Source organism: Mirounga angustirostris, unplaced genomic scaffold, assembly GCF_029215605.1.
Source record: "Mirounga angustirostris isolate CCGP_5_RB_7025 unplaced genomic scaffold, mMirAng1.0.hap1 SCAF_3, whole genome shotgun sequence".
Lineage (NCBI taxonomy): Eukaryota > Metazoa > Chordata > Mammalia > Carnivora > Phocidae > Mirounga > Mirounga angustirostris.
The window spans coordinates 115,630,861-115,656,138 of NW_026991711.1; the positions used below are offsets into that span (position 1 = coordinate 115,630,861).

A 25,278-nucleotide genomic window follows, 5' to 3' on the forward strand; every position below is an offset into this window, starting at 1 on the left:
AGCTTGCTCCTGCTGTTGGAAAATCCTAGCAATGAGATGATTGAGACACAAGAATGTGAATCCCCTCTGCTACCGGCGGGGTACATAGCTGGGCGATTGTGGGTTCAGGATACGGAGCTGGGCTGCCTGGGGTTGAATCTCAGCTTGGCCATGTACTAGGTAAGTTACTTCATCTCTTTGTGCCTCCTTGTCCTCTGTAAAATGTGCCAAATGACTGTACTTTTTACAGGGTGGCTGTGAGGATTAAATGCATTAATCCAGAGAGTTTAGGCAGGTGCCTGGCACAGAGCAGGCATGCGGCGTTGGCCCGTGTTGACATTATGCCATCCTACCTTCTCCTACCTTCTCCAGAGAGGCCAGGTGAACTGTCAAGATCACACATCTTGTCCGTGGTGGGTCCTGGACCGTGAACTCTGATCCGCTGGGCAGCAGTTCCTAAAGTCCCTGGCCTTAAGACCCTTTGTAGTCTTAAAAAGTATCAACATCAAAGAGATTTTATATTCCTGAGCTATATCTCTTGGTATGTTTTATATTATTGATATAAATTGAAGCAAAAATTTTAAGTATCACTACTGTTAAGACAAATGTCACTTTTAATGAAACGTAATTATTTTCCAAAATGAAAACTTAGCAGAATGGAATTGCTTTGCAGGTTTGCAGATCTCTTTAATATTTGGCTCAGTGGACAACACTGGATTCTCATATCTGCTTCTGCGTTCTCTCAGTTGCAGTGTCTTATTTTAGTTGAAGAAAACTGAGCCTTGTCACTCCAGACAGGATTCTTAGGTGCGGAGAAGTTATGATCATAGCACCTTCTTTCTCTCTTTTTTAAAGATTTTATTTATTTATTTATTTGAGAGCGAGAATGAGAGAGAGAGAGAGAGCATGCGAGCGTGCACAAGTGGGACGAGGGGCAGAGGGAGAGGCAGAGGCTTAACCGACTGAGCCACCCAGGTGCCCCCATAGTACCTTCTTCATCACAGCCTTGCTCTGAGAATTGAATGAGAGATGTGAAAGAAGAATGGAAAGTCCTGGGAGAGCGTGTGGCAAAACTTAGGGCCTCACAAGCATTAGCCAATGGTATGTCGTGGGGACAGGCCTAAACAGCATAGAGAAAACGGGACTCAGGGAGAGGGGCCAGTAAGCAGTGCAGGCGGGCACTGCGGCCTGGGACGTGGAAACCAGCATTGTGCGCTCAGAGGGAGCAATGGTGAGGGCCTGGAAGGAAGAACGATCGTCCCCCACAGCAGATTGCCCTGATGCCGCTGCTTCTCTTCAGCAGCGATACGTAGAGTACAGTTGGCAATTCTTAGCAAGTGGGCACTGAATGGTAGGAAGGCAGGAGAAAAGATAAAACTACGCGCTGTTTGGATTAAGCATAAATCTGCTTGCAAGCAATTGCAAAAGCCAAAGTTTGGGGAAAACCTCTCAATACTTCTTGCAAAACCCTTGTATAATTCGCTTCTTTCTTCAGCCTTCTCATCCCTTCTAAAGAAAGGCGATCTTATTTCCTTCTAAGCCTGGTCACACGTTGCCACTCTGTTACCATCTCCAGTTTGGCAGAGGTGCAGGGATGGCCTTGTAGCAGGTCACTTGGGCCAGTACCGTGCTTTTCAGGGAGTAACCACTCTGAGCCATCCAAGAGGGTCAACAGAACTGGGTCTTAAATGTTCTCAAGGTTTGCCAGCCTCTCTGGGTTGGCCACTCTCGGGGATCAGAACAGTCAGAAGTTGTTTCTCCAGGAGCTAACCCATTTACCTTTATAAGTTCTATCCATTTTCTCTCCTGAATTTATCAGAAGAGATGAACATTCAGATAGTTGGGAGATGGACGGGAGTATCCCAGTTGACTCCTTTCTTCTTGGGCCTGCTGGAAAGACTGCGTTGGCAGACAGGCTGGACAGATCTGTAACTCAGGATGAAGATGGACCACCTCTTTAGAATAACCTTTATTGGTGGACTCCCTGTGTTTTTCCTTTCGGCAGCCTGTCACAGTCTCTGTCTTCTTTCGCCCTCCTTGAAGTGACTAAGCAGGTTGGGTGTCCTTTGTGTCCCCCTCTTTCTTCTGTACCATTAGCCAGAACGTGCTGAATCTTGCACATGGAGGCGGGGGGGGGATTTGAATGAAAGGTCGGCTGGTGGAAATTGTGTGACTTCACGGTCTGTGGGCATTGTTGAGGCCGCACCATTGAGCGTGTGTCTAATGCTCTGTCAGCACATTAAGCCCTAAGGGCATGTAGGAAGACCATCTCATCTGACCAGGGTGACCCATAAGTGATCCTGAGATGGTGTGTTTGGAGAAATGAACCTGTAAGAAAAGCGAAATGGGGATTCAAGTGGTGATATTCAGAAAACATCCCTGCGCCGCTTGGTTTTCGGCTTGAAATGAATTTAAATGACCACTATGACCAGGCTTTTGGACTTTTTCTTGTCCTAATAATAAGCACAAAATCTTAGCAGAGAGGCTAAACATTAAAGATGCTCTTCCCATAAACAAATCTCTTTCTCTGACATCTAAAAATGACCTGAATATTACCATATAAGGTTGTTTAAGCCATTTTTGGTTGAGCAGCTATATATCTGTGAATAGTTACATCACTGGAGCAAGAGGTGGTAATTACCAAATGAGCTCTCTGAGTTTTTATTTTTGTGTGTCTGGGAGGATGGGGTATTATAAAAAGGAGTATGTTCTTTTTTTCCTCTTCTTTTTCCCCTCCACCCACTTTGCTCTTATATACTTTTATAATCCCTTTTTACACCCTGAATTTTTTCTGTTGATTTATAATTTACATTTTGCTTATTTATATAAACTATGTGAGGTTGCTTACAATATTATAACATACGAGTCGGGAGAGTGAAGAGAAACACATTAGAGGGGGAGAGAGCATTGTAGCAGGAATCGGAGATGGGTGTTTACCAAAGCTGAGCCCTGAATTTGGATCTAAGCCTTCTAGAGGCAAGAACAGAAAGCACAACGCGTCAGGTTATGGAGTTCCTTTTAAAATCAGATGAGCACATGGATTTTTCTTAGTGTCTATCATATTTCTGTGCTGGGTATTTCCCATGTCTCTCGAGGATGAGGCTCGACATACCCCTGCTATCGCCACCTCCCCACCCCACAGTGGGGTGAGCTGTGAGCCCCCGGTGGGCTCTGCACAAAACCTATGGGAAGACCACAGACAGACCCAGGGCTTCCAGCTGGTGGGAGGAAGCTGAACCTTTTGTTTCCCTCCTAAAAGTAGATTTCATTTTTTTTTTTTTAAGATTTTTATTTATTTGCGAGAGAGAGAATGAGAGACAGAGAGCATGAGAGGGAGGAGGGTCAGAGGGAGAAGCAGACTCCCTGCTGAGCAGGGAGCCTGATGTGGGACTCGATCCCGGGACTCCAGGATCATGACCTGAGCTGAAGGCAGTCGCTTAACCAACTGAGCCACCCAGGCGCCCAAGATTTCATTTTATTTTTTTAAGATTTTATTTATTTATTTGAGAGAGAGCATGAGAGGCGGGAGGGTCAGAGGGAGAAGCAGACTCCTCGCTAAGCAGGGAGCCCGACGCAGGACTCGATCCCAGGACTCCAGAATCATGACCTGAGCCGAAGGCAGTCGCTTAACCGACTGAGCCACCCAGGCGCCCCTAAGAGTAGATTTTACTGGAGTTGGTCCGAAGGCGACAGAGAGCACTCTGGCCTGGCCTCTGAGTCAGGACTAGCCCAGGCTTTTATCCTGGAGACCTGAGCATGATCGGATAGACCTCTCATGGGAAGTGGGGTGACATCCAGGGGGTGCCCTCTGAGTGACTCCATCAGCCCAGTGCAGTCAGGACTAGGAACCTCTTTCCTGGGTTAGGGGCCGTGTCTGACCTGCCTCAAAATCCTGACAAGTGTGAATGGTGTTCGAGTCTCCCTCAGGAATGAGAAAATGCATTATGTTTCTCTGAATACCACCAGTGTCGATAGATACAGACTTTTGGAAGAGACTTGTCAGGGCAAAAGCAGTAAGTAGGAAGCTGTGCTGTCCACCACGCTAGCCACAAGCCACATGTGGCTACTGAGGGCTCGAAATGTGGCCAAGTCCACATCGAGATGTGCCTACACCACACTGCAAACATTGTGGGAAAAAGACTGAAGTAGCTCCATGGTGATACCAACATAAGATTTCTCAACACATAGTACTGATCATGTGTGGAAATGATAATATGTTGAATTTCTTGGGTTAAATAAAATGTTATTAAAATTAATTTTACTTGTTTCTTCCCACTTTTTAATGTGGCCACTTGAAAATTTAAAATCAAATATGTGGCTCACATGGTCTTTCTACTGGACAGCACTGGTCTAAATATCTAGAATGTTTATCTAAATATCTGATTACTCCAGATATTCCAAATACCAAAACATTTGTCTGAGGAATGAAATTCCACTGTGTCCTCTAACTCCCGTGTTCTCTCTCTGGTTCTCTCTCAACAGATACGGCTCTCCACGTAGCATGTCAAGGACTCCATTAATCACCAATTCCTTTATTCCCCACCCCCTCCACAACTTCCATTTTCTTTTACACTTGCTTACCCCAGCCATCTGCAGTACACCAGTTTCAGATATTTGAGCTGTGTAGAATCTCTGTGTGTACAGATGTGTGCTTGGACTTTTCTCTTCCTGAGAAATCTGAAGGGGCTGATTACAGAAGATCCGCTTACTCCTGGGAACGAGGCCCAGGGACTAGGCTGTTGGGTGGTCTCTGGGCGGCCCCTGGAGCCTCCTTCCTTGGTAGTGTGCCATCCCAGCAAACGCCCTCACGTGCCGTTCCCTGGGGGGGATCAACCAAGTGCTGTGGAGGCGGGGGGCTCATGCTCTGCTGCAGCTGTCTGGTTTCCTGTGAAATAAACACATTCCTTTATATTTTTAGGGAACAAAAAAAAAAAAGTGCTGCTACGAGGTTCAAAATTTTCATTCTGAACACTTTTCCGAAACAAATCACCCCAAAGAAGCATTTTGAATCCCCCCCGGTCACATCTTTGGATCTGTAAAAACACCTTTTAGGAGGGCACCTGTTAAGCAAAGCAAATTTCTTCAAGGCAGAAAAACAATCTGACGGTAGCGATGTAGAATTTGTTCATTCAAACACATCCATGTAAATGCAGAAAATCATAAAATTCACCTGAGCTGCTTGCTACTAAACCTGCAGCAACTAGTCTCAGCCAGCCCAGTTTGAACATCCTTCCTTCGGAAGTGTTGAAAATGCTGCAAAGTTGGATGATTGGAAATAGGGTGGCCCTCCTGGCCGCCTCCTCCCTGATCCTACTGGAGCTCGCACTGGGGATGGCCTCTTTCCGTAAGGGAACCATCTTAAGCCTGGAGGGGGTACGGCCAGTTGAAATCCAGGATCAATTCCAGCAGTTGGAAAAGGAAGCCTCGGGGTGGGGGCGGGGGAGTGACTGACGCATTTTTGTGCCTACGAATAAGTTGTTATTTTAACCCTTCATTGCTGAATGTTTGTTTGACTTCTCTCTCGGGCATCAGATAGATTCGTCTTCTTAGGCAGAATGTGAAGAAATCAGTATGGATGGATTTTTTTACATTTAACTATTGGTTTTTTCCAACATACGAATTTAAAGCTGAATCAACTCTTACTTCCAGTTGCGGATTTTAAAAGGATTGATTTCCAAGTAGGAAAGTCTTCAGGGAAGCTGACAAGGATTCAGTTAACGTGGTCTTTTGTGCTGCTACTGGTTTTGACAAATTTGAGGGTAAGTCGGTGGCAACCAGACCCGTCTCCATGAACACCCCCACCCGATCTGGGTGCCTGCCCGCGATGAGCGAGCTGTCACCACTGGAATGAAACGTAGGCCGGGGAGACATTGAGCTTTCTCTTCACTGTGTGAGTTGTAGTTCGAGGGCGTGTGTGTGTGTCTGAGGACTGTGAATTGACTTCCAAACTTCTCTTGTAAAAATTTCCCTAACACAGCAGAGCTGCTTTGACTTAATTTATTTGTTAAATGTTGAACTTTGTTTATATGTGTTTTGTTTTGGGGGGGGGGCAGTAAAGAGAAAGAAGAAGACCAATTCTAGTGAAATATTTATTTCACAAACATGACGATTTTGCATTCATTTACACTTCAAAAATTCTTTTGATTTTCTTATATTGCCAGTACTTGCCCAATAGAGCTGCTCCATGACTGTTTGCAGTCTGATAGAAGGGCCCTTGTAGGGCAGGTTTTGCAAACTTGATCAGGTAATAACATATGCCATAGATTATAATCTTTTGCTGTGAATATGTTTGGCTCTGATTTTAGAAGCTAAAACATTGGTCTTGGAGAGGATTGCCAATTAATAGTTGTCATACCACTATTGTCTATTATGCAACTGTATTTATGTGTGGAAATTGAACAAAGGTCAATAATTCTTTTTTGGGGCTCTCTTGTTAATAGATTATTTTAAATTCTCCCCAAAGTAACTTTTCCCTGGGTACCCCTTTTCTATTTCTAAAGAATTGCTTGGCCCTTTCATGTTTCAAAAAGAGCCACATGTTTCACTTGTAGTCCCGTATTTTTTGATCTCCACAAAGGACTCACAAAATTCACACGACTTTTATTCACAGAGAAAGTTGGCTTTGATGTCTCTTAAAGATAATTCTGCTACTTGCTGATCAGCCAGTCAGTTCACCTAGCTTCAATCTTTATAGGACCTCAAAATTAACTTTCCTACACTGTGACTAAAAGATGGGCAGATTATTGGAATGGATTCTACAGCATATTCAAGTGGATCCCTAAATATTACTTTATATGATAAACTAAGATCAGGACCATATCCTCTGTAGGCCACTTTTTAAAAAGCCACATTTATGCAACTTTCATTTTTTTAAAAAATTATTACTCCTTTACATTTGTACTCTAAATATAAAAACCACACTTCTGAATGGCTGAGCCTGTGATTATATTTTTGTTTGTATGCTACTTTTTGTGAGAGAGAGAGAGAGAGAACGTGTGTTTCTCCTTTGTGAATAATTTTCTATCTCATGCTTCTTCTTGAAAGTTTACTTTTTGATGCTAATAAGGGAATAGCCAGATGGTTTATACAAATAATCTCTACCTGCAGGATGGTGGATTGTTAAATTAGAGAAATGCTGTTTGGGATATCAAGATTTATGGTTGGATTCAACTTAACCAATTACATTTTTATAATGGAGTATATTCCTTCATTGACTGTATTATCAATTCATAAAGTGCTTTTAAAACTTTAAAAGATTTATGGTTGGAGACTAAAATATATTAATGCCAAATGTGTTTTGGTCAATTACTAGAGAATTCTGTACAAATGCATCATCTCTTCAAATGCTGTACAGTTTGCTTGTTTGAATGGCAGGTAGTAGGGAGAATAAATGTGGAGTAAGACTTAAAGGAAATAGTATCATGTGATTACAAAAATTAGAGTTCATAGAAATATTGGTGTAAACGAAGAAATAAAAATATTTGTCTAGAATGTAGCATCTAGTGACTTTTTGATGCCCTAACTTCACATGAAGGAGTGATAGTTCTGTCCAAGGCCAGACTGAGCCATCACCAAGACTCATGGGGAATTATCGGTTCTCTTTTCCTAGAGGAATAACTGGAAGCAAATAAAAGTCTTTAACAGTCCCCTTTTTGAAGTGTTTTTGTTCTGTTTTGTTGTTTTTAGCAGGGCAGAAGACATTTAGAGTCTGGCTACATGACCTATTGGGGAAGTTTTTCACTGGGAGGGGGTAGGGGGAAGGTTTCACTTCATTGTCTCACCCCTAATATTTTGAGCGAGCTAAAGGAACCATTGTAGTTTAAAATGGTTTCATTTAACACTAACAATTTAGCCTTTCTAAAAGTATTGAAAAAAAGGGCTAGGTAACTGCCGAAGGAAGCCTTGCTCCATGAAGTCTGCTTACACATTTACATCTTGTGCACCAGTTTTAAAGACTTTTCATCGTGTGCAGATATAAGGGGAATAGGGCATTCTGTAGGATTATACATGTCTAGTTTGTAAAGTATGTAATGTGTACTGCAGATGTGTGTTCTGGGGCTTTATGTATCTGTACAGTAGCTCTCATTAAAAAAAAAAATTTGTGGACAAACTTGTTTTGGTGGTTTGAGGGGGAAAATGGCTGTTTATACCAAGTAATGATGCTGTAATATATAGTACATGTAACGAAAGATCTGGAAGTAACCCTTCCCTGGCCCGTGGGAAATTTTGGTTATCCTCTAGGTTCTAAAATGAAGATGTATGGATACTCTGGCAGACTGCATGTTGTATAATTTGAAAAATACTAAAAGTGGAAAATAAAATTGAGTTAAACTTTGTCTGGTCTGTTTTTTCTTGAGTTATCCTAAAGGCATTCCCATTGAAGGCCTCAATGCCCGAGTCGGGATGAACCGTTGTCTGGCCTCAGAAGAAGAGTTCTTTTCAGCGGACAGCCACTCAGACTCAAAGCATGAGTAAAGTCAGCCTTGACCTTTCTGCCCCCTCCTTGGCTCGAAGATCTGTTTTTATTTCTTAGTGAGGAACCCAGAAAACCTGACATTTGTTCCTTCAGCACTGAAATGATAGCAACTGATATAAATAAGCGCCTTAAACACTTTCTTAAGGTAAGATTGAGTTAAAGGTCAGTAGACCAGGGTAATAGCTGAATTTCTTCTTGCCCGAGTAAAGCACTTATTCCAACAACATGTTAGCGCAGCGGTATTCTTCAGCTAATGCATCGGAGCCCTGCACACGTTGAATGTTGAAAGATTATTGGCATCTTTTGAGAAGGTTGGCATGCTTGTGTTCCTGTTTAACCTGAGAGTATTAATGTATAGGTCTGGGGTGTTAGGAGAGGACGTTGGAGTGTGAAGCCTTTGGAGAATAACGAAAGGCAGGCTGCAGGACAATCAGATACGCTTTCAGCAAGGAGACTTCTGTAGCTCAGGGCACTGGAATCCTGTGGCCACACAGGCATTGTGAATGTGAAACACCCTCATTCTTGGTTTGCTTAATGTTGCATGAGAGCCAGACAGTAAATTGCTTTAATCAATTAAAAACAGGAAGGATGGGTGCCAAATGAACGTTTGGTAAGTGGGATTGAGGGCACTGCAAATGATGTGCTTTTATGATGTCTTACCCATCTTGCTTGAAATTGTTATTCTCCAAAGAACTCGGAAGAGGCCGTTTCCAGATACCAGATTGTTAAAGGTGACTTATGTAGTAAAACTTCAAATGTGGATGATATTTAGGCGGAAGCCTGTGTATTTAAGATGGGAAAGCAGTCCTCTGAACTCGATGACAGAGCAAATTTCAGCATCCGTGGGCAATGACCCCACAGGTCCCAGAATACAGGGGCTCTGCAGTGCAGGAGCATCGCACGGACACCCACTGTTCCCTGGGTTCCTGCAAGTCTTTCTCGACGTTTCCTGTTCCATCGAGCCCTGAATGGTGCTCGGGCTATGCCTGGGAAGTACAGAGCCCGTGAGTATCTGTGGGAGAATGTGGAGCTGAAGCCATAGCCTGCAAAGGTAATTACTGATGACGTGTGTATTGGCGGGTTTAATTGTGGCATTTGTGACAGGTTACATCTTGTGATTTGTCTTCTGTACATGATAAATGGAACAGAAGTAGGAGGCATCTCTCAGGTGACACATCAAATGAAAATGTGGGCTCACTTGACAAAAGGCATCCTGAGCCATGGAGTTTTTACTCTCCCTTTGGCGTTTGCTGGTTCCTCATCCAATCTGCAAAGAACACAACAATTTCTGTGTGGTTAGTTGGGCTTAGAATAGTCAGACTTGCAGAGAACCCCTGTGGATCTTTCCACTTTCTGCGCTGTGGATGGTGAAGGCTGGGATTCATCTGCTTTGCTTCCCCAGCGCCAATGGCTCCGTTTGGGAGCCCCTTCCGGTCTGGCACCCTCCAACCCTCACCCCTCCCCGTGACCAGACTGCAAGTAATTCTCATAGGCCTGCTCTTCAAAAAATGTACCGGAAGTCCTATTTTACTCCTTCAGAATGTATATATCAAACTAGAGAAATTGGCAAACTTGTTCCGGATGCCATGTAACAGCACCAGAACCTCAGAATGCTCAGAAAGCTGCAGGAAGGAGCCAGTGAATGCCAGAGACTGTTCTGGCTGTGTGCCAGATACTGTTTTAAGTGCTTTACATGTATAAATCCATCTAATCTGCTTAATAACCCCACGAGGTAGGCACCATTATCTCAACTTTAGTGGGGAGGAAACAGGCAGAGGTTCGGTCACTTGCCCAAGGCCTCACAGTTGGGAGGAGGAGTCAGGATTGAAACTTGGGCAGTCTGGTCCCGAGGTCTGTGCTCTGGGCAGCTGGTAACACTGCCTCTCAGAACAGTGGTGTGTGTGTGTGTGTGTGTGTGTGTGTACCCACAACCAGCCTCAAAAAGCCATTTATACCAAGTTTTATACCTTTGCCACTTTTCTGTTTTCTCCTGTCAGAGGAATCTGAGAATTCCTTGTTAGTTGCATTATGTTAGGCCGTCCAGTGCATCTGGGCAGGAATCATCACAACAGTACTGAAGGAGGATGCCCCTTCTAAAGGCAGTCTGCGCGCCCCAGCGGTTGTCAGGATCCTTCTTCCATGCCACAGACACTTAGAAGGCTGCAGTCACTCCTGTCAGTTCTCTACTGTTTGCTGTAAGAATTTAGCTTAACTCATGTTGACTTTTTTTCTTCTCTTTAGGACGTTAATGATCTCTGGTTGCTTTTTAAAATATATAACTTCTGTCCTCTGCTGTTTAAGGTCCCGATAAAGCAGGGTTCTCTTGCCCCATCTGGACCACCTCTAATGGGAAGTCTGAGGGGCACTGGGTGGGTCCCCCTTCCCCAGGTCTCTGTGAGGCCTTGGAGGAGGCTGCTCAGGGAGCCCCGCTGAGAGGAGCCACCCCTACCTCACCTCCAGCCTTGTCAGGATGATTAATAGAGTCTCCTTTTAATGCTTTAGGTTTAGAAAAAGTACACATGCCAACCATACCACACATGCATCTGCAAGTCCAGCTACAGAAAGGGGCCGAAACAGTAAAGGGGGTTCCCTTGTGAGCAACTCCCCCTCACTCCGCTTTACCACAGACTCCATTTACCTGCGCCTCTCCCGTCCGAGGGTGCTTCTGATGGGCTAGTGCAGAGTTGGGGAGGAAGGCTGGGGGCGGATTCGTCTGGTCACGGGTTGCTGCCTCCTTCAGGCAGGCTGCTTGCCTGCAGACCCCATCACCAGCCTGGCCTCTTCTCTGCCCTGCAGCGCCCGCTTCTGGGGCATGCATGCAAAAGCGAAATATCCCTGGAGCGCTGACTCCGCAATGGCGCTGCTGAGTAATCCCAAAATGGAAATAACGAGGGACTTGGGACCTGGCTCCCACTCTACTTCGCACTGACCAACTGTGGGATTGTGGTGACGTTGTTGAGCCGTGCAGCATCTCAGTGGCCTCATCTCCATACCTGAATTACGGAGATGCTTAGCCCACCACTCTCTACTCTTCACATTTGGCTGGAGGATCAGACGAGAAATTGTGGGCAAGCATTCTATGAAAGTGCTACTTAAATAGAAGAGAATGCTGTGTCAAAAGACAAAATTCAACTGAGTAAATTTTGACGATCTTACTGGCTTTATTCAATGACTCAGGAATTGGGCAGCCTGAATCTAGCAGATAGAAGGGAGCTCCGAGGAGGGGTACTCTTGACCTACGGGCAAGGAGGGAGTGGGAACATAGAGGCAAAAAGCACAGTGGTTCCGGCAAGGTCACTTTCCTTCAGGGGATGGCAGGGGTCTGTCAGGCAGATAACCTGCCTAGTGCTGACTAGGTGATTCCTAGTTGACTGCTTCAGGATTCCATTTCTGGGAGAGCGGAAACGGTAATGAAGTGTCGGTTTGCGCTTAGGCTAAGGGACTCCTTTTGGGGCCTGTTGTATTCTTCTTAATAGTTATTATCAAAAACTTCCTAGGACAAGGTATTTTCTCCTTGGACTGCAGCGATGCCTTTACCCATCACCCCTGCTACTTAGCGAAGGAGACACTGGGAATCATCTGATTCTACCCAGTGAGACTGTTCAGGGTTTCCCTTTCCCACACCTCCCCCCCTCCCCCGGTCCTTTTGGGGAAAAGCTGCTCTCAGGCTGTTGCACAGGGAGAGAATATTCCCTACGCTCCCAATAACTGCAGTGAGGGGGGTTTGGGGCCGGTGTCCATCTTTGTGCCTGGGGGCTGCTCACGCCCAGGGCTCCTGTGCATGCTCTTCACTCAAGGTCCTGACGCTGCCTCATGAATCAAGTCCACTCGCTGTCTCCGGAATCACAGCTCCTTCTGAGAGTCTACAGCCCAGCAGCATCTTTATCGGAGCTTAACAAGCTCCCCAAAGTGAGATGGGAGGCACTCAAGGAGTCACTTAGCAGAGCCGGAACACAAAAGCACCCTCAGCTTCCGCCAGCGTCTGGGAGCAAGCGGCCTGCTGCCTCTGCTAGGAAGAGCCTGGCATCTGAAAGCTCTGTTCCTGGCCCCACACGCGAGCCAGGTACTCGCTGTGCCACGCATGCTGGTCTGTCCTCGGCATGTGGGCCTGCTGCTCCCAAGCACAGGACTCAGGATCATGACCTCTGCTTTCTCCTTGTCTCCTTTCAGGCCGTAAACCTAAAAGAAAACTGAAATCCAAAGAGGTGGAGTCACCCGTCCAAGGTCACATGGTTAGTTTTGGCTCTAGAGCCCACATTCCTTCTCTTACAGTCCTGTTTGCCCATCTCAGTTTTCTCATTCCTGATTTCCCCTATGACTTGTAAGTCAATCGTGCCTTTTATAGTGGTTTTCACTTTACTGTATTAAGCCAATAAACTGGGGAGTCCTTGGAAGAAACAAAGTGCACATCACCAGTACTTAGAGTAGAAAGGAAGGCTACGAGGGACATCAGGGCTCACCTGTTTGCACCCGGCAAGGTTAATTGACTCCCCTCACCTGATCCACGGAGAGCGGGAGCCCGGTGCACCTGCTGTACTTGGACACCTGCCAGGCCTGGGGCTAGTCACGGGAACTGCGATGGCAGCGGGTGCCTCTCTGCTGTCACATCAGAGGATGTCTGACGCAGTCCTAGGTCGCATGTGTGCCGTATGCCCGGAACCTGGCGATCAGCAGTGGACTCCGGCAGTTTATAGACCAGGGTTCCGGTGGTTCCCACTCTTGTCTGTATTAACCACGTGCCTGCCGCTCTATGCACAGCTCGTGATAATAGCTAGTTCTTCAGGCGAGTTCTGGGATCTCTTCACAAGGTATGGGTGAGGGTGGCACCGTTATTCTCCCCATATGCGGATGAAGAAACTGAGGTGTGGAGAGGTTTAAGTGGCCAACATCACAGAGCTAGGAAGAGGTGTTGCTGGCTCTAGAGCGCACATTCTTAACCATGAGGCTTAGGTTTCCTGGGGGTCCATGGTTACCAAGGAGCCTAGAGAGACTAGGCTGAAATCCCGTTTCCCTCCCCAGCCAGAGCTTATTCACAGACCTAAGCCGCATACAGGAGCAGTTGAACTCTCCACGTGATGGACTCAAAGTCTTCTGCCGATACGTTAGAAATATTCGAGCACCTGCTTTGTACACAGCGTTGTTTTCAGAGCTGGAGAGAAGTGGTGAATAAGACAAGACAGAGTCTTTATTCTCTTAGAGGCAAATTATGAACTAGTGAGCACCACTTTCTAATACGACTTAATACTGTTTAAGTGCTATGAAGAGAATAAAACAGGGTGCTGTGACAGCAAGTGGCCTGTGTCTACTTTGAACGAAGTAGTCAGGGAAGGCCTCTGTGGGTGACTGAGGGAGCCAGCCATGCAGAGATCCGGAGACAGTTCCAAGCAGAAGGGACAGTAAGTGCAAAGGCCCTGAGGAAGATTTTGCTCGGTGTGTTAGTGGTAATTGAACTCTGATTTTACACAAAGAATTTTCTCCACACTGGTATTTCATTTCCTCATTGACCTAGCAAATTAAAAAGATGATCAATATGTTTGTGTTACCCTCAAAAGTAAGGAGTAAATTTGGAATAATCAACTTCTTTCCTGGGTTTAGAAATACAACACCAAAGACATTTGGACATTTTTGTAGCCAGCAATTTTGTAAGCAGACCCATAACTTTATAATCCATGTTTTGGTGTTTGTTTTGAAACCCAAGTAAAAGAGGGCAAGCAATCCCCAGCTGATGTGTTTTTTTTTTTTTTAAAGATTTTATTTATTTATTTGACAAAGAGAGACACAGCGAGAGAGGGAACACAAGCAGGGGGAGTGGGAGAGGGAGAAGCAGGCTTCCTGCTGAGCAGGGAGCCCAATGTGGGACTCGATCCCAGGACCCTGGGATCATGACCTGAGCCAAGGGCAGACGCCCAATGACTGAACCACCCAGGCGCCCCAGCTGATGTGTTGTAGAAAGCCAAGCAAATTCACACTGATTGGCGGGCCCTGAGAATGTAAGGAATAATACTGAGGAATAAACATGGAAAAGCTGATTTGCTGCCCAGCCTCAGGGTCAAGCACAGGCCTGAAGGGGGGCCGCCTGCATCTTTTTATAGTCTTCTTCTCAGGGAAATGCAACTTCTACAGTGTGCCACCTTGGAAATTTTGCTTGCTGGCCTCGTATGTGAGAGGTATGCCCAACACACTTTGGGGAGGTTATTTCAACTTTCTGCTACTTTAGGATTCTGTGATTGGTGAATATCAAAAACCCCAAGAACACCTGTGTGTCCTTGGCTTCCCTTGGTAAGCACAGAGAGAATTTCACCAACCAAAAAGAAAAGATGCTGGATTTTGTCTGATTGTTCTTGAGCCGACATTTTTGGGTGTCCCTGAAACCTAACTTGGATAACCCTCCTTGGCACCTGCAGCTGCTGCCTCTTCTGTCTTTGCTTCAGACTCATTTCTTGCCAAGATCTGCCAGGGAAGCCGTGGTTCCCACCGGGGGCCTCACACAACTAAATGGCAGCAGACTGAAGTTCCCTGTTCAGTGCCTAATTAGCCTGTGGCTGTAGGAAGTGAACAAAGCGTCTACATTTTTGCAGGATGTCACTTGAAAGTGTTTGCTGAATAGCCTCAGCTGTTCAAATAGTAAAGCTGGATACAGTGGGGTGTGTGGAGGGGGTGGGTCCTGGGGTGGGGGAGCAGTCCTGGCAAGAAAGGTCTAGGCCTCCTTGAGATTTAATGGGCTAACACAGAGGTGGCTGCACATTTTATTTTTCTCGAAAAAGAAGCCTGATTTCAAAATGGGTGAAGAAGGGGAGCGGGAGATGCAGGCTTCCAGTTAGGGAATGAATAGGATGTAGGGATAAAAGGTGCAGCCTGGGGAACACAGTCAATGGGACTGGAATAGTTGTTTGCGACCCTCGTGAGCACAGCTTAATGTATAGACTTGTGGAATCACTATGTTGTACACCCAAAACTAATGTCACGCTCTGTGTTACCTGTACTTCAATTAAATAAACAAATAGAAGGAATAAGTTTGAAAAAAAGTCTCAATCTGTTGTTCTTAGAGTGCTGCTCATGTGCACCTGGGCTGTGGAAAGAGTAGCATTTCTCTTCCTTTGTTCAGGTGAGGTGAGGGCTTGACGCAGAGGGGAGGGAGGCCGGTCCGTGGATGTGGGGTGGAAGCTGCTTCAGACTGAAAGGGTCCCCGGGCTTATTTCTGCACCTGAGAAATGAGAAGTTAGATGAGATCAGTTTTCTGGGCTTGCCTGTAGGTGAGTAGCTCTCTTAGTCAAAACCACTCTGCTCTCCTGACTCAGAATTCTCAGGAGCGGTGACCTGCATCTTGAGCAGGCATCACTGGTGATCCTCCTCCTCCAGGATGTCTGGGAATGGTGGCCTGCACCATCTCTGGCAAGTCTTCCAGCTGCACGACTCTTGGCTAAGTCTCGAAGGCAGTGATTCCTAACCAGTTTTGAGACCCAGACCTCTTTGCAAATTTAAGGACAGCTGTGGATGCTCTCTTTAAGAAAAATGTATGTAGACACAGAATACCGAATCCAGTTCTGGGGTCTGTGGACCTTGGTTAAGAAATCGTACCCTGAAGTCAGCTCTCAGAAGAGAGGCTAAGCACTTAGAACCATGCCTGGGATAAAGCAGCAACTCCCTGAAGGTTGTTCTATGTATGCCTCCCAGCTCCTATGATACACTAGTACTATCTTCATTTTATAGATGAGTAAACTGGGGCATAGAGAGATTAACAGACCTTGTTAGGTGGTGGCTGGATTTGAACCCAAGCCCATCTGATAAAAAGCCAGTGAACTTAAAATTCTGGGTAACCTCATAAAGTGATTATCAGATTTGTCTACCTGAATTGATGGCTCTTTCTACTGCTGGCCACTTTCCTACATCTCTCCTGTATTGGTTATAATTAACTGAGCAGTTACTATGTACTAGAACTGTCCTAGACACTTTATATGTACTGTTTTATTGAAAAATGTGCTCAGAAAATGAGGTACAGTATTAAGGGAGCACAATGAGTTCTCTGTAAAGGTAGGGAAGAAAAGGTAAATAATATCCCAAGGCTCAGAAATTTTTTAGCTATTCTTTGGATACTTTTTCTTTCACTATACAATCAGAGAACTAGAGATAGAGAAGAAACTGAAGATTTCCTAGTTCAAGTATCATTTTTCCTAGGGACTGGCAGAGAATAGAAACATGCATGGTCATTGGCGCTGTGCTCAAGCACTTCATATGCATTATTTCACTTAACCTCACAATGGTATCAGACCTTCATATTTCAGATTCCCCTTTCAAGCAAAGAACTTCCAGCAGAGATCTTGTCTGATTTCATGCTTGCAGGTTTTCTAAGTGGGAGAAATGCACAACTAGGCAATTAGGGAACTTGCCCCGGGGCTACTCAGCAAGCCCTGAGTGTGGGGGGGGGGGGGGGAGGAGGGAAGGGGAGAGAGAGAGCTAGAGAGAGAATGAATGAATGCCAGGGCAGGACTTGTGCCTTCCTGATGATGATTCCCAGGCCAGTTTGTGTGATATCCCTTACCAGACTGGCCCAGCCAAGATCACACACATAGTGGGAGGATCCTAAATCACAGGGGATCACATGCTCCACTGAGTGAAACCAATACACAAGGGCCAGGCCCACTTTGTGTGGGTGAGAACTGGAGGGGCTCCCAAGCTCAGTCCCATGTGCTGGTGCAAGTGGCTGTCCCAATGGCAGGACCCTTCCTAGCCCCACCCTGGGACACCAGCCTCCTCACCTACCACATAGGGAGTACAGCTGGATGAGGGCACACCTAGGTGGAGCATTCTCTGTAACTTTTTAACAGGCTGGCCTTGCCCAGTGTGAAGCAACTAGCCAGGCCATATCACCTCTTAAACATCCATCTGTGCCAGACTCACTGAGGAAGCAGGATGGGGGGGTCCAGTCCCCAATAATGTTGAGCCTATTGTTAGGGGTAGGGGTGGAGCAGACCACTTGGCCCTGACCTCAACAGACAGCCTCTAATTATGGCTTTGAGGTTTAACAGACAGTCATAGAAGTGTACCGAAATAGTTCTAAGTAGGAATGTTCTCCATACAATTTTAAAGTTGTACAGTGTTTCCCATAGTGCGCTTATAATGGATTTCTTTAATGAGTCTTGAGATTAACATGTGACTAGCAGCATCACACATCATTGGGTGTGTGTGTATGTGTGTGTTAAGGCTATTCATTTGCTCAATGGAACTCTTTGTGTCCTATTTTGACACATCTTTTCTTTTTGTTTAAATGGATTTGATTGATTGATTGATTGACTGACTTAACATAACCTCTATACCGAACCTGGAGCTCAAACTCACAACCCCAAGATCAAGGGTCGTATGTTCTACTGACTGAGCAAACCAGGTACCCCACACCTTTTTTTTGAAACTGTTAAGTCCTCAGTAAGTGTGAGTGGCTCAAATCACACTTGCCCTTGAGAGGCCTGGAAAGACCACTGATAAGAGATCTCAGCAGAGGACCAAACACAAGCCCCGTTTCTGTAGAAGTTCTATCCCCACTCAAGGCTTCCTGGCTACAGGACCCACCATCACCACCAGTGCCCGAGTCTTCACTCTGCTACTGGCTGTGGGATCCTGGGTCAGTCTTACAAACTCTGGGCTGTTTCCACAAGTGCAAGGCTGGCAGGACAGCATTATATTTCTGAGTACCCAGGCCTGGGACATCTTCAGAAGTTAAAGATTTGCTCGACAGCTTACAAAGATGCCCAGGGGTGCAGACCTCCCACAAGCCAGCTGCCTGGCAGGCACTGGGAGGGGAAGTAAGCAGTACAGAGAGGATGGGTGGCTTGGAAGCCTGGCTTCTTGACTCTGGGTTCTCACTAATAAAGTAGGAGAGATGCTGGGACAATTCTGGTCTGTAGGGACCAGCAGAAGGCTGGACTCAAAAGACCGGGCCACACCTCATTTGTGCACCAAGTATTAACTGAACTCATGCACTGTCCTGGATTTGTTCACGGCTCTGGTTATTTAACGGTGGACAGAGGAGGTTCCTCCCCTCTTGGGGGGAGGATATCATTACCTGAAATGATCTTATTTATAGCTTAATGTTATTTTACAGAAGGGTTGGGGTCATCTGAGCCCACCGTGGGTGACGTGCGGGTGGCTTAGTGTGGGATGGTCGGAAAAGGCCTGAGTTCTTCCAGTTTCTGAACTAACTCACCTGTGCCCTTGGCCCAAGCATTTTCACCCCGACGGTCTCAGTTCTGGGTTCTCGGTTTGTATATCCCACAAAGGGGTTGGCTTCCACTCGTCGCACTGGCTTGGTCGCTTGGTCCGGTCAGGCTCACGCTCTGTGTTCCGTTTCCCGCCCGGGCCTCCCTTCAACAGGCGGAGGATCCCTGAGGTCCCCCGAGGAGCCTGAGCCCCAGCGGCTCGCTCCCGGGCGGGGCCCACCTGTCCCGGCCGGGTCCCCTCGCGGGCGCCCCAGGTGGCTCAGGCGGGGAGGAGCCGCGCCCCGCCCCGCCCCGCGCGGCCGCAGCCAACGCCGGCCCCCGGCAGGAGCGCTCGGAGCCGAGGTCGGAGCCGGGCTGGGACGCCGAGGGGCCCGGCGGGCGCGGGCGCCGCAGGTGAGCGGGGGGGGGGGGGGGGGGGGGGGCAGCTGGGGGCGGTGGTCGGCCGGGGCCGGAGGACCCCGAGGGACCTGCGGGACCGCGCGGCCGCGGCGGGCCGTGGAGGGCCGCGGTGCGGTGGAGGGGCGGGGGTCCCGAAGCCGCCCGGAGGCGAACAGCTGGGCACATCTGGACGGGGCGGGGGCGGGGGTCGCGCAGGGTTTCCTGTGCGGCCAGGGCGCCGCCAAGCACCGTTTGCGTGGTGCTGGGAGGGGAGAGCGGAGGCTGGGGACAGGGCTGCCGGGGAGAGCGCGGAGCTGGGGCGGGGGTTCGGGCCGTGGAGGAGCCGAGAGGAGCTCCCGCCTCTCCCTCTGCGGCGCCGCACAAGGGCCCACGTACCTGCCGCTGCTCTGCCCGGCTCTTTACTTTTTGGTGGTGGTGGTGAATAAACGACCCATGCGTAAGGCTTAGTTAGTTCCCTGGGGCTTCCGAAGAGCTGAGTACGCTCGGCTGCTCTGACTCCGGGGGCCTGAGGTTGGAAGACTGCAGGTCTGTGTGCCCTGGGGCGTTGTGGGCATGAGGGTGGAGGTGGAGGGGTGCCTCCATCTCCCAGGACCCAGCGATCGGAGGGAGAAAGGGGAAAAAGGTCTAGAGTGCTGTTTAAATTCTAGTTATTAGCTGTGTGACCTTGAGCAACTTACTTAACTTCGCTGATGCTCAGTTTCCTCAAAGGCAAAATGGGTATTATAGTCATTAAAATAGCCTTAAGTTATACGATGTTCATAAAGTGCATAGCACAAAGTGTGGTGAAAGTTCTCTCCATTTTTTCCCTACGTGATAATGTAACACTTTATGCCTCCCAGAGGTCTCCACACATTTCTGAACAGAAGGGAGATCCAGGAGGCTCAGATTACCCTCCTTTAGGGGGAAAATTAGGGGTGGTGAGGTGTGTGTGTGAGTGTTTTGGGGGTGGCATCTTTTTTTCTTTAGTCACTCTGACTTGCTCACTGCTAGATTGCTTTCAGGCTTTTTTACTTCCTGATACCATCCTAGAGGCAGAAGATTGAGAGGTATCAGGACAGACCCTGCAGACGGAAGGGTATTATCAGCCTGCTTTCATCATTATCGACTGTGTCAGAATTCTTTTGAGTTGGGTGTTGGTCACTTGAAAATTGATGCAATATAGAAATTGGGTCACATAAATGAAAAAGACTGAGGGTTTTAGCTTCAGGCATAGCTCCATCCAGGGGCTCATATGAGGTTGCAGGGCTCATTCTCTCTCACACATATCTTGGCTCTTTTCACCTTCTGTGTTGACTGGTTTTTAGTATGAAGTGATAAATAGCACTGGCGCCTTCAGGTTTATCTCCTCCTTCAGAGAGAGGGAGTGGAGGGAGGGGAAGAGTCTCTCTCTTCTTCCAGCTCCTTCATCCTCATAGCAAAACTTAATGATATGCTAGACCAAAGCTGGGCCAAGCCATTTAAGTGGATAGGCAGTGGGTTTCCACGATAGGAGTGAAAACTTTACCCAGGTGCCACCAGTGCCTGGGGGATTGGTTCAGGTCCAGTTCAGCTGCTGGAGACTGGGGAGGGGCAGTTCCCAGTGAGAAGTCTGCTTCTGCACAGATAAAAATAGTACATGTCCATTGCACTATCTCTGCCTTTGCTCACCACCACCTAAACGAAGTCCGTAGTAGAGTGTAGACAGCCTGGGTGCCATATTCAGTCTGTCAGTCATCAAGTCTTTATCCAAGGCATGGAGAGCATCCTACGTGTTCATCCTTTCATTCATTATTTTCTTGATCATTCATTCAATAGGACCAAAATGGAGTCACTTATGCTAAGCCCAAACTGAGACCACCTCTGCCAAGGGTGAAAATGATTGCTTTGGAGAAGCTCACTGTCTGGTGGGAAAGGCAGATGTGCAGATAACAGTGCCTGGGAATGTTTAACTCTCTGGGGACATAGGGAAGGCTTCTCCAGGAGACTGTAGTTGAGCTCTAAATTGGAGACGGTAGGGCTGCTCTAGGAGAAAAAAGCCTGAGGGGCTTCCCAGGCCGTTGTGGTGGGGGATCAGTGCTTGCTCTTCTAGGTAACGTGATTTAGGTCCCTTGACTCTCTCACTTCAGAAGTCCTTGCAGGTAGGTGGTTCACAGTGGTCACAGCCCTCTTTTGGATTCGCTCTGCCACAGGATGACTGCAGCTCCATCATGGCTGCCGGGTGATAACACCCAAAACAGAAGGGATGGATGCTGTTTGTCTAGATAACAAAGGACAGAATTTCCCAGAAGTTCCCTAGGTCATTGGCCAGAATGGTCACATGCCCACCCTAAATCAGTCACTGGTAAAGGAGAAGAAAGTGGGCTATGATTGTTTTATCCACACAGTCTTCTGGAGCTGAGAAAGGGGCTCAGCTTCCCTGAGCACATGGATGCCCCGTATCTGAACAAAGCTGGAGTCCTGTTATCAAGGAAGGAAGTGAGATGGCCTATCAGGCTGTTAGGTAGGCAGGCAGTCAGTGGTTTTGCCCACAGGCAGTGACGGATGATGAAAGGCCTGGTCTGTATGGGCAATCAGGAGAAGTTGAGTACAATAGAGTACAGGGTGCGGCTGAGGGGAGAGAGGAGCGAGGCTGGAGACAAAGGTAGAGCCTCTAACATAGAGTACCCTATATTAGATACCATGCTGGCTCTCACTAAGAAGCATAAATCATGGTGCCAGTCCTCAAAGAACTTACATTTAAAATCTGGAAACGTTTTTCTGAGCTTTTCATACTCCTGTTGGTAACAGCAACAGTGGCTTACCTTATCGTGATGATTCTGTAGGGGTGGGTTAGGGTGGAGGAGTTGGCGGGGGGGGGGGGGCATGTATAGTTTGAAAAAGCCTCACAGCTGGTTCTGCTCTGCGTCCCACCCCCCAGCACCTCCCCTTCACCTTCTCCCATGCCCTCTGTTGAGGACACTTTCTTGTTCTAAATCATGGCTGCGTTTCAGTATTGTTAACCTGTCTTCAAACTAACAGGCTGGGACTTGGTGAAGATGCAGTTAGTGGTGGATCCTGGGCAAGAAAACAGTTCTCCTGACAGTAAATCCAGTAGGTGGATACTCTATAGTTGTTTTAGTAGGAAACCAGCCTCTACTGCCTATTGCTTTCAAAGCATTTAGCCTGTTTTCATTTGAAGTATGGAGTGCTGCTTTTTGTTTCCATTTGATATGGCAGGCATTGGTGGACATTCGGAGTTAGATTGGGCAAAAAGGGATGCATCCTTAATATCTCGTTAGCACAGAAGTTGGCAGAAAGTCTTGGTCACTAATCCTGAAAGAAAGGAGGGAGTGGAGGGCAGCATATTTTGTTTCCATCAGCAGTGGTGCTATGGGATGGCCGGGATCATTGGATAACATGAAGGAATGGGTAGGGAGAGATGCCTTGGGCAGTCATTGATTCACAAATACTGAGCATCTGCTGTGTGCCAGATCCTGTTCTGGGTGCTGAGGATAAAAGAGTACACAAGAAAGACAAATCTCTCTGCTCATGGCACTTACAATCTACTGGAAGAAGACCTATTTATTTATGTTTTGTCTCATATTTCAAGTGATGAGAAGTACTGTAAGAGAAAAAAGTTATTGTCAGAGGGGAGGGTGGTGGAAGGGTGGGCAGAATGGGTGAAGAGGAGTGGAAGGTACAGGCTTTCAGTGATGGAATGAATAAGTCACGGGGATGAAACATACAACACAGGGACTAGAGTCAATGGTATTGTAACAGCGTTGTGTGGTGACAGCAGCTATGTTTGTGGTGAGCGTGGTGTAACATATGGACTTGTTGAATCAGTATGTTGTGTATCTGAAACTAACGTTACATTGTGTGTCAAATGTACGCAAATTTACAAAAAAAGACTAAAAACTAAAATAGGGTAAGAAAAGAGTGCAATAGTTGGAAACCAGCTGGGCATAGTGCTGGAAATCTTCAAGGTTTTTTCTTTCTCTGGTTTCCAGCAGAGAAGTATGGCCTGAGCAGGCATGATATTGGGGGAAAAAAACATTCACTTGGAAGAAGAGGGTTACATATTGAATAACTTGATTTTAAAAGATTTCTTTCATGCAGAATCTCTTTGTTTCTTTGTTATACTTCACATTGTTCCCAAACTTGATTTACAATGACTTACAAAGCGTGATACCAGGTGGTGAGAAATAAGTAAAGAAACATGAGCAAAGGGAAAATAAGAGTCATTTCTTTCATCATTGGGTTCCAGAATTGTTTAGTTTTGGTATCAGGAAGAAGGAGGAAGTATGGTGATTAAAAATGTGATTCATGTTCAGGGCTCATTTCTTAAAAGGTGAGAAAATAAATTTTTATACCTTAGAAAGTTGTAACTTTTTTTTTTATGATTTTATTTATTTATTTGAGAGAGAGAGAATGAGAGAGCACATGAGAGGGGTTAGGGTCAGAGGGAGAAGCAGACTCTCTGCTGAGCAGGGAGCCCGATGTGGGACTCGATCCAGGGACTCCAGGATCATGACCTGAGCCGAAGGCAGTCGCTTAACCAGCTGAGCCACCCAGGTGCCCCGAAAGTTGTAACTTTTTTTGTGTGTGTTTAAAGAGCCAATTTTATTTGATAGGAAAATTAGTCTCTTTAGTAAGGACTTATATGAAATTTATCCCTTGAGTTCAATGAAAACTAATATTTTCTTTTTTTTTAGGTCAATATAAGGTGCATCAAAGGTTAACAGAGATCAAAACCTAATTCTGGGGTCAAATGATATGGAACAAAACAAATCGGCGAGAAGTTACATTGTGACCCAGAATAGACTGGAAAAAAATATACAAATTCAAATAAAAATTTATAGCTTTTAAAAGTTATGCAGTGGTAATTTTGATTGCCTATTTTTATTGGGTTGTTTGTTTTCTTATTGTTGAGTTTTGAGAGTTCTTTACATAATCTGGAATCTCAGAAATGTGTTTTGCAAGTAATTTTTCCCAGGCTGTGCCTTATATTTTTATTCTCTTAACAGTGTCTTTCTCAGGGCTAAAGTTTTTAACTTTGATAAACCAGTTTATCAATTTTTATTGTGAATCAAACTTTTGTTGTCATATCTAAGAATTCTTTGCCTAACCAAATAGTTTGAAAATTTTTTATGCTTTCTTCTAGAACTTTCATGATTTTATGTTTTACACTTAGGTCTGTGATCCATTTTGGGTTAATTTTTGTATGAGGTATAAGGTATGAGTCAAGGAATTTTTTTTTTTTTAAATTTTATTTATTTATTTGACAGAGAGAGACACAGCGAGAGAGGGAACACAAGCAGGGGGAGTGGGAGAGGGAGAAGCAGGCTTCCCGCGGAGCAGGGAGCCCGATGCGGGGCTTGATCCCAGGACCCTGGGATCATGACCTGAGCCGAAGGCAGACGCTTAACCGACTGAGCCACCCAGGCGCCGCATGAGTCAGGGAATTTTTTTTTTTTTTTTTTTTTTGTATATGTAAGTCCAGTTGTTCAAGCATCATTTATTGAAGGGACTATGTTTCCCTATTGAGTTGTCTTGGCATTTTTGTTGAATATCAGTTGGTCATAAATGTGTTTATTTCCAGACTCTCAGTTTTATTCCATTGATCTCTATGCCTATTTTGTGCCAACACCACCTCTGTCTTGATTACTGTGACTTTATAATAAGTTTGGAAAGCAGATTGTGTAAGTCCTCCAGCTTTATTTTTATCCAGAATTGGTGTGGCTCTTTTAGTTCCTTTGCCTTTCCATATAAATTGTAGAATCAACTTGTCAATATCTACAAAAAATCCTGCCAGGACTTTGAATGGGATTGCTTTGAATCTATACGTTAATTTAAGAAGAATTAACATCTTTACAATATTGAGTCTTTCAGTCCATGAAGATGACATATCTTATCTCTCTATTACTGTTCTGTAGTTTTTAGGATACAGATCTTGTGTGTTTTGTTAGATTTATACTTAAGTATCTAATTTTGGGGGTTGCTGTTGTTGCTAGTATATAGAAATGTAATTTTTTTAAAAAGATTATTTATTTGAAAGAGAGAGAGAGTGAGAAAGAGCGAATGGGGGCGGGCAGAGGGAGAGGGAGAGAGAGAATCTCAAGCAGACTCCCTACTGAGGCTCCGTCCCACAACCCTGAGGTCATGACCTGAGCTGAAATTAAGAATTGGACACTCAACTGACTGAGCCACGCAGGCATCCCTGTAATTGGTTTTTATATATTGACATTATATCCG

General features: G+C 46.1%; 2 protein-coding genes across 3 annotated transcripts in view; both read left to right on the forward strand.

The window, feature by feature from the left end:
- Positions 1 to 8,406, forward strand: part of KIF5C (kinesin family member 5C) — a 174,805-nt gene extending 166,399 nt beyond the window's left edge. For both annotated transcript variants that reach the window (XM_064586514.1, XM_045868902.3), the window contains exon 26: positions 4,462 to 8,406. The gene's annotated coding sequence lies outside the window, so the exon portion shown is untranslated. The remainder of the gene's footprint in view (positions 1 to 4,461) is intronic.
- A 10,542-nt stretch (positions 8,407 to 18,948) lies between these two features.
- LYPD6B (LY6/PLAUR domain containing 6B) overlaps positions 18,949 to 25,278 on the forward strand; it is a 169,146-nt gene continuing 162,816 nt past the window's right edge. The window contains exon 1 of the mRNA XM_045868901.3: positions 18,949 to 19,059. The gene's annotated coding sequence lies outside the window, so the exon portion shown is untranslated. The remainder of the gene's footprint in view (positions 19,060 to 25,278) is intronic.